Raw genomic sequence first — 11,055 nt, 5'->3', positions numbered from 1 at the left:
TATTTTGTTTGACTTGTTCTGATGGACTTTATTACTTATAATAGTCAAACTTTCATCCTTGTGCCTTAGCATTCTTGTTTGTTAGTTTATAATTTTAATTACCTTGATTCTTATCCCTTCCCTTAGGCTTATTACCTTAATGTAATATGCTCCCATTATCCGGCTTCCGTTTACCTTTATTATCAAGCATTTTGCTTACTTGATTCCGAACACCACCTTTCTGTTGTTAGCGACCCTTAGGTCTATTTCTTTTGCTAATGTTCCGAAGGCCCATTTCTCAAGTCTTATTTGGTAAAACCACTGTCATGGTTATACGGCTTTTGGGGTTTACCCCTTCTTATTCTAACACTTTTATAAAGTTTATTTTACTAGGATTTTATATAATCACATCCATTACTGCGATCACTGTTCTTCCTCACGAGGGTTCGATTAATAATGTATTACTTGGATGGTTACCCCTACCCAAGTTTCTAAATTTGCATTTATTGATACTTTATTATTCATAGTAGTGAATAATACGTATCATTCATTTAACTTCTTTTTCGCGGATATTCTCGGTCCGAGTCTTAATTTTTTATCTTTAACCTTAATCCTATTGCAATAATAACAAAATTAATTCATTTAATTTTATTATTGTTTATCATTGCATGAAATTTATCCACATCATTGGTTGATGTAAATGACGCTCCTACGCGTTTTATTTAGTTCAGCCAAGTCTATAACCTTGTCTTCGCCATTTATTATTATTGCAATTTCCGGGTTCGAGGGTAATTACACTCCTTCCCAACACAAGGTTTATTCTCTTCATTAATTTCCCGGGTTCGAGTGTACACGCACTCCTTCCCATTGCAATATCTATCGAGATTACTTTTACCTCGATGCTCAACATACAGTTTCAGCACCTCTTATAAACAATAGAACTTTTATTATTATCATCTATTTCTCTCTCTCTCTCTCTCTCTCTATATATATATATATATATATATATATATATATATATATTAGCCTTGGTAATTTCGTTAACACTAATGTAGGATGTTAAATAAATCGGTATAAAACAAACGATTTACTCTCACTCGCAATAATTAAAAATTCATACTGAAACTTAATCTACAAGAGTATACCTGAAACGACATCCGGTTCAGCTTTAGCCTCCGTGGCTGTTATATAAAACAACTTTGTCCTTGATTTCTGGGCATCAGACCTTGTGTCCGCTGTGTCCTTGGTTCTGAGCCTCTCTGGACAATTAGACTTTTTATGTCTTGGCTTACCACATGTGCCCTTGTGAATTTTTCCACAAACTCTGCACTGATGTAACACACTTTTTGTAGCCCCCTTCTTGGGAGCTTTATTATACTTGGACTTCTTTACGGATCTTGGATTCATATCCAACACCCTCCTTTCTTCTATTTCTTGTAGTATGCTGTCTTTCAATTCAGCCATCATATCGTTCACCACCGGCACGATTGTGGTTTGTAATCTATCAATATACTGTGATAGACTATTTTCTAGAGCTTTTCCGACCGTCTCGGAAATCTTAGCTTTCATTTGTTCAGTCAATTGAGATGTCGAATCATCTCCAGTTACTCCAGACATTTCTTTAACTGAAACATCCATCACGATTTATCAATAATTATTTCATTCATTTCCATCTTATTATACGGAAATTTATATTATTCTCACTTAGTCATAAATAATGTGTTATTCTTTTTTTTTTGGTTTGGTCAAGTATATATCTTGCCTTACCTTTCTTACTTAGTGCATTTCCCGGGTTCGAGCGTATTTATACACTCCCCCCCATCTTTACGCCATCTTGAAACTGAAATGTTTACACTAATTGTTAAACATTTCATCTATGACATATGCGTCATTCATTTTGATCTAGCCAAGTTCACCACTTGCTTAAATCATTTATGTTTAATGCACTGTTCCGGGTTTGAGTGTGTAAACACGCACTTCCCGTGCATATCAAATCAAATTTCCTTTTTCTAGTATTCTAGTAAGTCTACTAAAGCAATTAATTCTTATCGGACGATCGATCAAGCTTGAACCGAACACTTTGTTGACAACCTTAAGCTCTGATTACCAACTTGTAACACCCTTAATATTTAGACGGAATTTAACTAAGTATTTATATTAAATAAATACTAATCAGAGTTTACAAAATCTTTCGTGTTTAAAGACCAAACCTACTTGTTGTAGTACCCAAAACAAACATAAGTTAATGCATAACAAGTTTAAAGATAATCCTTACTAGTCAACTAACAACTAGTTTGAAGGATTCAAAAACACGATTAACAAAACATTTACAACATGATTAAAGTCAAGACAAGATTTAGTTTAGTGCGGAAGCTTCAAAATACGTGTTCGGTTCTTTACAATGTACTTGATCATCATCCGAGAGGTCCTCATCCATACCTAGGGTCAAACACTAAAAACATTAGTTTGACATTAATATGTTACATATAAACGAATTTCGACATCGAAAATTTACAAATAAAATACAAATTTTCTGGGTTCCACCGTAACTTACGGTGACTACCGTAAGTTACGGTAGACCTTAAGTGTCTCTGGTTCTGCCGTAACACAGGAGCGACTCACCGTAATATTTTGATCTCCACCGTATTACGGTGTGTACCGTAATTTACGGTGGACACTGGGAATTTACCATTCAACTATTTTGTGGATTTCTCTCAAATCCGAATACTGTTTTAGGCCATTTCTTTTCATGTATGTCTGTAAATTCTTTACGGACATGTTCTTTTCAACTATCGTACCAACAATCGACTCACCGATCATACGGCTAAAAGTTTCTATACTACCAATTATTCAACCCATTCTAACTATAAATGTTTATTTCCAATTTCTTATTCCAACCCTTTAGGCGCTGTTACCCAAGTTCCCGGGCTTGTACATCTTGGTGTGTTTACGTTATTCATAGTTTCATGTTTCCTTGGAACTGAAAGCTCGTTTTTCTCGGAATTCATCATTCCGTTTCAAACGACACATTTTATTTATCTTTAGTGTTTGACCCGATATCACGGGTTCATAACTTAAATTAACATAACCAATTCATTGGTGTGGTACCATCCATTACCTAGCGAGGCATGAAACTTTCAAGTCTCTACCCACTTGATTCCTTTACAAGCCTCATTTTGACCCGTTTGGCTATCTAGTGAAGACCATCACTTTATTGACAAGCCAAACCTGATTTCAATTCTTTATTTTGACCCGTTTGATGGTCTAGTGAACTTCGCCACTTTAACGACACATCAAACGCATCCATTCCACTACGACATCATTTATACACTAAAACCAAACATCTTTACATAATGTAACGAGACTAAAGTCACGCACTTGCATAATTCATCAACGTTGGTTTCTAGCCATAATTACCCATTCTCGGGCTTGTTAATCTTAGCGTATCACTACCATTCCATGGTTTACGCTTTTGACCCCATTTAACTAGTGATGTTTAAGTCATTTCAAACACTAATAATTCGACCATTATTTAACCCGTTTGGTTTGTCGAGTGAGTTACATCACTTCATTGACGTTCCAACACGGCTATTTTAAACAATATCGTCAACAACATATTTATTTAACTATTTTGACCCGTTTGGTTGTCGAGTGAGTTACATCACTTCATTGACATACCAAACGTAATCATTTTCACTATATCATTATTAAACATATCTAAGACTAGGTTTATCTACGTAAGTGTAACGAGACGACAAGTCACGTACCTTTAAAGCACCCTCTTCAAACGCGTATCTCCGCCGGCTTGTCCACTTGACGATCCGGATTCCTTACCTAAAGAGTTCAATTCGACCTGTTTAGAACTCTTTTCTTAGCATATATCGCATAATTTGCCGAAACTTACAATTATGCGTTTTAACTCAAATTTCAGTTTCTAAGCATTCTTTGAGGCATTTTTACAAACACCTTAAGGGCATAATTTCTCAAAGCTTATGATCATGTTCATGGCTTGTTATTTAGCCAATATTAGCATCTACTAAGCATGTTCATATCAATTTTCACATTATCAATATCTGAATTCACTTCCTAGAATTCGAATTATACTAGAAAAACAATCAAATTCTAGTGTTTTACATGCTCCTACAAAACCCACATATCACCTTCAATGGTGATTATGGTATTCAATAGAATTAAGCAAAATTCCAACAAGTAATTAACTAGGGTTTGTCCCTAGTCACTATTTCTTTCAAAACAACTAACATGCAACATCAATTCTTGAATTTCATGAATTCACTCAAAAATTTGGGTGAAGATTTTGCATTGAAATTACATACCTTATGATCCCTTTTTAGAGGAGATCACAATTTCGTGCTTGGAAATCGATTTGGAACTGAATTTGGTCTTCAATTTGAGCAATTTACATGAAGTAGGGTTTGGTGGGGGTTTCTTGGTCGCCCCCTGTGTTTTGTACGAACCAGACACACACTCAAAGTGTGTGTTTGGTATTTTTTTTTTGTTTTAGTAATTCAAGTTTCAAACTTGACAACTTTGGCCCCCCATCAATTATTAAGTTAGATTTTTCCATGTTATCAACCAAGTTTCTTATTATAACTAGACTTATGACTAACTAGGTTATTTATTCCTAGCTAGTTTATATTTGTTTATTTTATACTTTATAATTTCAATATAAAGTATTATATTTTCGGGATGTTACATTCATCCATCAGCAAGGTACGAAGATCATCTTGGCTTGGGACCCATAAACGGTCCATGAAGTAATACGATCCATTGTCCTTCAGTTCTAGAGCAAGAGTTATGTGATAAGGAAATTCCTTATCCATCAAACCTTGCGAAACACAAGATTGTTGAGCCTGAGAAATACGGGCTTGGATATCGATTTGAGCTTGGATAACAGATTGGACACGAACACAATGAAGCTTAGTACGTTCCTTGCGACTCAAAGCATCGGCCACGACATTCGCCTTACCAGGGTGGTAGCGAATTTCGCAGTTATAGTCGTTTAGGAGTTCAGCCCAACGTCGCTGTCTCATGTTGAGTTCCTTCTGATTGAAGATATGCTGGAGACTTTTGTGGTCTGTGAAAACCACACATTTTGTACCGTACAAATAGTGTCTCCAGATTTTAAGAGCGAAAACAACTGCACCCAACTCAAGATCATGAGTGGTGTAGTTCTTCTCATGTATCTTCAACTGCCTTGATGCGTATGCTATGACTTTGTTTCTTTGCATCAGGACGCAGCCAAGACCTAATTTAGATGCGTCGCAATAAACGACGAAATCATCATTGCCCTCAGGCAATGTTAGGACAGGCGCGTCGCAAAGTTTTTGTTTCAAAGTCAGAAACGCTTCCTCTTGTTTGACTCCCCAATCAAATGGCTTGTTCTTCTGAGTTAGAGCAGTTAGAGGAACTGCAATCTTTGAGAAGTTCTCAATGAAGCGGCGGTAATAACCCGCTAGACCAAGAAAAGAACGAACTTCAGTAGGAGTAGTAGGCGTATCCCAATCCTTGATCGCACTGATCTTGGAGGGATCCACATGAATACCTTGTTTGTTGACAATGTGTCCTAAGAATTGAACTTCTTTAAGCCAGAATTCACACTTGGAGAATTTGGCGAAAAGTTGCTCTTTCTTCAGGAGTTCCAATGTAAGACGAAGATGTTGTTCATGATCAGCTCGCGTCTTAGAATATATCAAAATGTCATCGATGAAAACGATGATGAACTTATCCAAATAAGGTTTGCAGACCCTATTCATCAAGTCCATGAAAACAGCAGGAGCATTAGTCAAACCGAATGGCATGACTGTGAACTCATAATGTCCATAACGAGTGCGGAACGCTGTCTTGGGAATGTCTTCTTCATGCACACGAAGCTGATGATATCCAGATCAAAGATCAATCTTTGAAAAATAAGAAGCGCCTTGCAATTGATCGAAGAGATCATCAATGCGAGGTAGGGGATATCGATTCTTGATGGTGAGCTTGTTAAGCTCACGATAATCGATACACATCCTGAAAGATCCATCCTTCTTCTTTACAAAGAGAACGGGAGCACCCCAAGGTAAAAAGCTAGGACGGATAAAACCTTTGTCAGAGAGCTCCTGAAGCTGCTTAGATAACTCTTGCATCTCAGACGGTGCAAGACGGTATGGAGCTCTGGCAATGGGATTTGCACCAGGTACGAGATCAATACGGAACTCGACTTGGCGTGCTGGGGGTAGACCAGGTAACTCTTCAGGGAAAACCTCTGAATAATCCCGAACGACAGGAATATCTAAAATAGACTTACCCTTGCCTTTATCTGCTACAACATGTGCCAAAAATGCCACATAGTGCTTTCGCAGATACTTCCGTGCTTTAAAACAAGACATGAGTTTGAGACCACCGGCAGGCTTCTCACCACGAACCTGTAGGATCTCGCCTGTCGACAACGGCACACGAACAATGTTCTCAGAACAAACTATCTCTGCGCGATGCTTAGATAACCAATCCATACCCACAATAACGTCGAAACTTCCAAGTTGCATTGGCGTGAGGTCAATAGGAAAAATATGGTTGTTAAGGTTCAACTGGCAGTTGCGGAGAACAGAATCAAGAACAATGGGTTCACCATTAGCAACCTCTACTGTCAAAGGTTTACCTAGTTTCGTTCTAGACACGCGAAGCATTGGCTCAAAAGACAATGACACAAAACTCTTGTCGGCACCCGAATCAAAAAGAACAGATGCTGGCTGATTATTAATAAAGAACGTACCGTTCACCACTTCATTGTCTGCTTGTGCCTCTTGAGCATTCATGTTGAAGACTCGCCCTCGAGCCTGAGCCTGATTCTGATTCTGGTTCTGGTTTGCTAGCCTTGGGCACCGGTTTCTGTAGTGGGTCAGATCCCCACAGTTAGTACAGAAACGTCACTGATGTTGCGGCTGATGGTGACTGTTGCATCGATTGCACAAAGGTGCACTTCCTGAATAGGGCCTCTTTGCTGGAGGCTGTGCGGCTTGGTTAGGAGCTGCCTGGTTAGCTTGGGCAGCGACAGCATAGTTTTGGGAAGCCTTACGCTTCTTTCCCCTTTTTGATGAACCAGAATCCCTTCCATTCTTGTTTTGACCTTTCTTGCTATCTTCCTTGTCAGACGACTGTTTCTTGCCCTTGTCACCCTTCCTGTGTAATTTATTCTTTCGAATCTGCGACTCAGTCAGTGTCGCTGATAACTCGATTGCTTGACGGAGTGTGGTAGGGTTGCTACCAGTAATAATGTCTTGTACCGAGTCAGGCAGGCCGTCGATGTACCTTTCGATAGCCTTGTCGAGTGGGGCAACCATAGTCGGGCAAAGTAGACTCAACTCCTCAAACCTATCAGTATATGCCCTGTGCTCACCACTATCTTGCTTCAAATCATCAAACTCTTTCCCCAATGCTCGTTGCTCATGACAAGGACAAAACTCCCTCATCATAAGAGCTCTCAGTTCAGCCCATGTCTGTGCTAGAGCAACTTCTGCACCACGGTCTCTCATTACCCCATTCCACCATGTAAGAGCCCTCTTCTGAAACACGCTCGAAGAAAACTCGACCTTGCGATTATCCGGACACTGCACGTGGCGAAAAGTATTCTCGATGCTCTCGAACCATTGAAGAAGCCCAGTTGCTCCCTCAGAACCACTAAACTTGAGTGGTTTAGCCGAGTTAAAGTTCTTGAAATTGCATGTACCATTGTTGTTGTTGTTGGCTTGGTTCCATTGAGCAAAGAGATTTGGGAATTGAGCAGCCATCTGCTGCGCAATAATTTCTGCCAGCTCGGCAGTTGCTATCTGGTGTTCGTGCCGAGGAGGCATTCTAAAAGAGGAAAACATGAAAGGAAACGAGTGAGATGATTGGATGAAGAGAATGAGATGAAACAGAATCAACAAAAGCAAAGATGGTGGTTACGCATCGCAAAGCAAACAAGCGACACGAAATGTCTAGTCAAAGTACGTGGGTCAAAAATAATGTATCGCGAAGACATGTTCGCCTATAAGTGAACACTCACCCCAAGAGTTCCCAGGTAAGAGTGACTGGTCCGATTATGTGGATTTGTACGAACACTCTAGCCTTAGACAGAAAACTCAGGGTACAGGCATTCACCCTTCCAGTTCGCACGTGTTCACACTATTAAAACCCGAAAACCTTGACGAGACTTTTGAAAATTCAAAGGGGTTCAAAACCATATAACGTTGTGGTTATCACCTAAGCATGTTTTAAAATCTAAACACAAGATAACTTGTGTTAGGGTCCTAGAAAGTTATAGTCTAGGTCAAAGCATTACTAATAACCTAATTCCCTATAACCATTGGCTCTGATACCAACTCTTCTGTCACACCCCGGCCGCGTATAACGTGCAACCGCGGCGGAAACACCGGGGAGTGTTGTGGACAGAATTAATTGTTTCATAACCATGACATACAAAGTTGTATTTTTTTATAAACAAGAGCGTTATATTGTCTTAAACAGGAAAAACAAAGAGTTTATAACATAATTAACTAAGTCTATCTTCAGTTTTAGTCTCTAAGGCACAGGTCCGCCCTAGTGTCATGATCATCATCCTATGGAACAGCTCCTGAAAACACATGTGAAAGTAGGTACGTCAGCATAAAATGCCTGTGAGATACATAGGTTTTGTGAAAATGGGATTCATGACTTGAGTTTAAAGAAATGTTTAATAACAGTCAGTCATGAACCTTGTAATTTGTCTTGCTTTGTAAACCATTTGAAAAACGATAATATCAGATGATATGTATAGATAAGTGTAAGGTTAAACGAGTAACCAAGTAAAATGAGTTGAATAAGATAAGTTGTTTGTAAAAAAATAATGTCTTGTGAAGAGTATGTTATTTGTGTAAAATGTAATGTTTCTAAACAGAAATGACTTGGATAACGCTACGATATGTAATATTATTCAAGCATTTATATATAGGAAGTACCAGCGGCGTATCCACCATGTTTGTATCATATTACATACGCCACGTTACACCAACCATTTACCCAAACCAACCACCATGTAAATTGTTCATGTATAAACCAAATGTCAAGTGTTATTGTGTAAACCATGTCGAAATGTCTATGTTCAATGGAAACCACCAAGTATGTATATCAATGTCAAAATGTTTATGTTTAATGTAGATCATGTTATGTGTACCCAAAATATATCTTGTATGGTAAGTGAGATGTATCAACTAAACCATATGTAAAATGCACAAAACAAGGTGTTGAAGTAAAACAAGGTTTAAATCAACGTTATGTTTTGTGGAACAATGCATGCTCTACTGATATAAACATTTATGCGGTATTGTGAAATATCCATACATCCAAGCCTTGAGACTGTGGCGATAAACCTTTAAACAAATTAAAGGTTTATCTAAGTTATATATATCGAATTCGGTCATTCCTTCCAATCCAAACAAACCTAGGATTTCAGGAACGGGAGTTGTCAATTCCTATGGTACCACTACCTACTAACGAATGGCGTAGCTAATGTTAATGAATGTATTGTTCCATGTTTAAACAAACCAAATGTCATAACAAAATGAAGGCATGTGATGTAAGCAATTGTACTAAGTATGCACACAATGGGCATAAATAGCATGAAATGTAATGTGAACCAATGTACTAAGTACGCACACAATGGGCATACATAGCATGAAATGTGATGTAAAGCAATGTACTAAGTACGCACACAATGGGCATACATAGCATGAAATGTAATGTAAACAATGTACTGAGTACGCACACAATGGGCATACATAGCATGAAATGTAATGTGAAACAATGTACTAAGTACGCACACAATGGGCATACGTAGCATGAAATGTAATGTAAACAATGTACTAAGTACGCACACAATGGGCATACGTAGCATGAAATGTAATGTAAACATGTACTATAATGTACTAACGAACATAGCAGGTATATGATGTGAAAACAGGGAAAGCATGAAAGTAACAAGTAGGCACATGTGTTTCACCCCAAAACAGTTTGTAAAATAGTAGAAAATGGGGTTCTATGTACTCACCTGAGATTGCTTTGAATTCCTTGTGTAATAATCACACAATGCTAGAGATCACGGGATATCAAACGGCACCTAATAGGTAGCTATATTAATATACCGAACCAAAATCGGAAGGATCGGATAGTATGCGGGTTCGTAAACCAAACGAGTATGGAGACTCGTGAAATATGGTTTAACAAAGCCTACATACTAAAAATGAAACCTATCCTAAGTGCTTGCGACCCATTATGACCCGTTTAGGTAGCTTATGCTACCTTAACGCGTCGTTCGCGTAGAACGCGTTTGGAACGCCTAACATCGTGACCACAAGGCATAACCTCGGAAGGTTATAGCTATGGTCACCTAATGTGTTTGGTCAGATCCTAATGATCGACCAAATGGGTCGGGTTCGAAAGTATAAGCGATGGTTTAGATCGCTTACCTTACGACCTATATAAGCACTAAACTAAAAAGTGACGAGCTAAGCATGTTAGAACATGCTTAACTAAGTTTAGAAAATAGGTTTGGCATCAAAACAAACGGCTTTAATGCTCACGAGTAGTTTGGTTACAAAATACGCAAGAATGCGCATTTTGGCCGAAACTACGACTCGTCACTGAGCCTAGATAACGTGGTAATCAGTACGTATAGTCACTACGGACTATAACCATCGTGATCACGCTCACGTTATGAAGTTCCATGAACTTCATGTTGACCATAGGCTGGTCACACAGAAAGTCAAACAAAACTTTGACTTTCGGACTAGAAAAGCGAATAAAAGAATGAAAGAACACTTACGGAGGGTCCCCGAATGCTAATCTAGATCAAAGAGCTCAGGTATGAAGCAATGGCATCAACTTAGAGCATTTTGATCAGATTTTTGTGGGTTTTTGCAAGATTGGGGGGTATTTATAGGAAAAGTAGAGCCGTTAGGATCGTTTCTCGAATAACGTGCCACGATCTCGCCCGTACACTTGTCGAATTGTTGTGGTACATCTGATCTTGCCCCTTATTGGCTGGAAGAGACAAGGGCAAGA

At 38.6% G+C, this 11,055-nt stretch overlaps 1 long non-coding RNA gene across 1 annotated transcript; it reads right to left on the bottom strand.

The window, feature by feature from the left end:
- Positions 1-2,292: 2,292 nt before the first annotated feature.
- Positions 2,293-4,400, bottom strand: LOC110896612. The gene is made up of 3 exons (XR_002568029.2): positions 4,314-4,400; positions 3,747-3,813; positions 2,293-2,418 (listed from the first exon to the last, which is right to left on the bottom strand). It is a non-coding gene; the product is annotated as an uncharacterized LOC110896612 (long non-coding RNA).
- Between the last annotated feature and the right edge of the window lie 6,655 nt (positions 4,401-11,055).

This window comes from Helianthus annuus, chromosome 12 (genome assembly GCF_002127325.2).
Source record: "Helianthus annuus cultivar XRQ/B chromosome 12, HanXRQr2.0-SUNRISE, whole genome shotgun sequence".
Classification (NCBI taxonomy): domain Eukaryota; kingdom Viridiplantae; phylum Streptophyta; class Magnoliopsida; order Asterales; family Asteraceae; genus Helianthus; species Helianthus annuus.
Note: the sequence above shows the minus strand (reverse complement) of the source record. Positions and strands in the feature narration are given on the sequence as shown.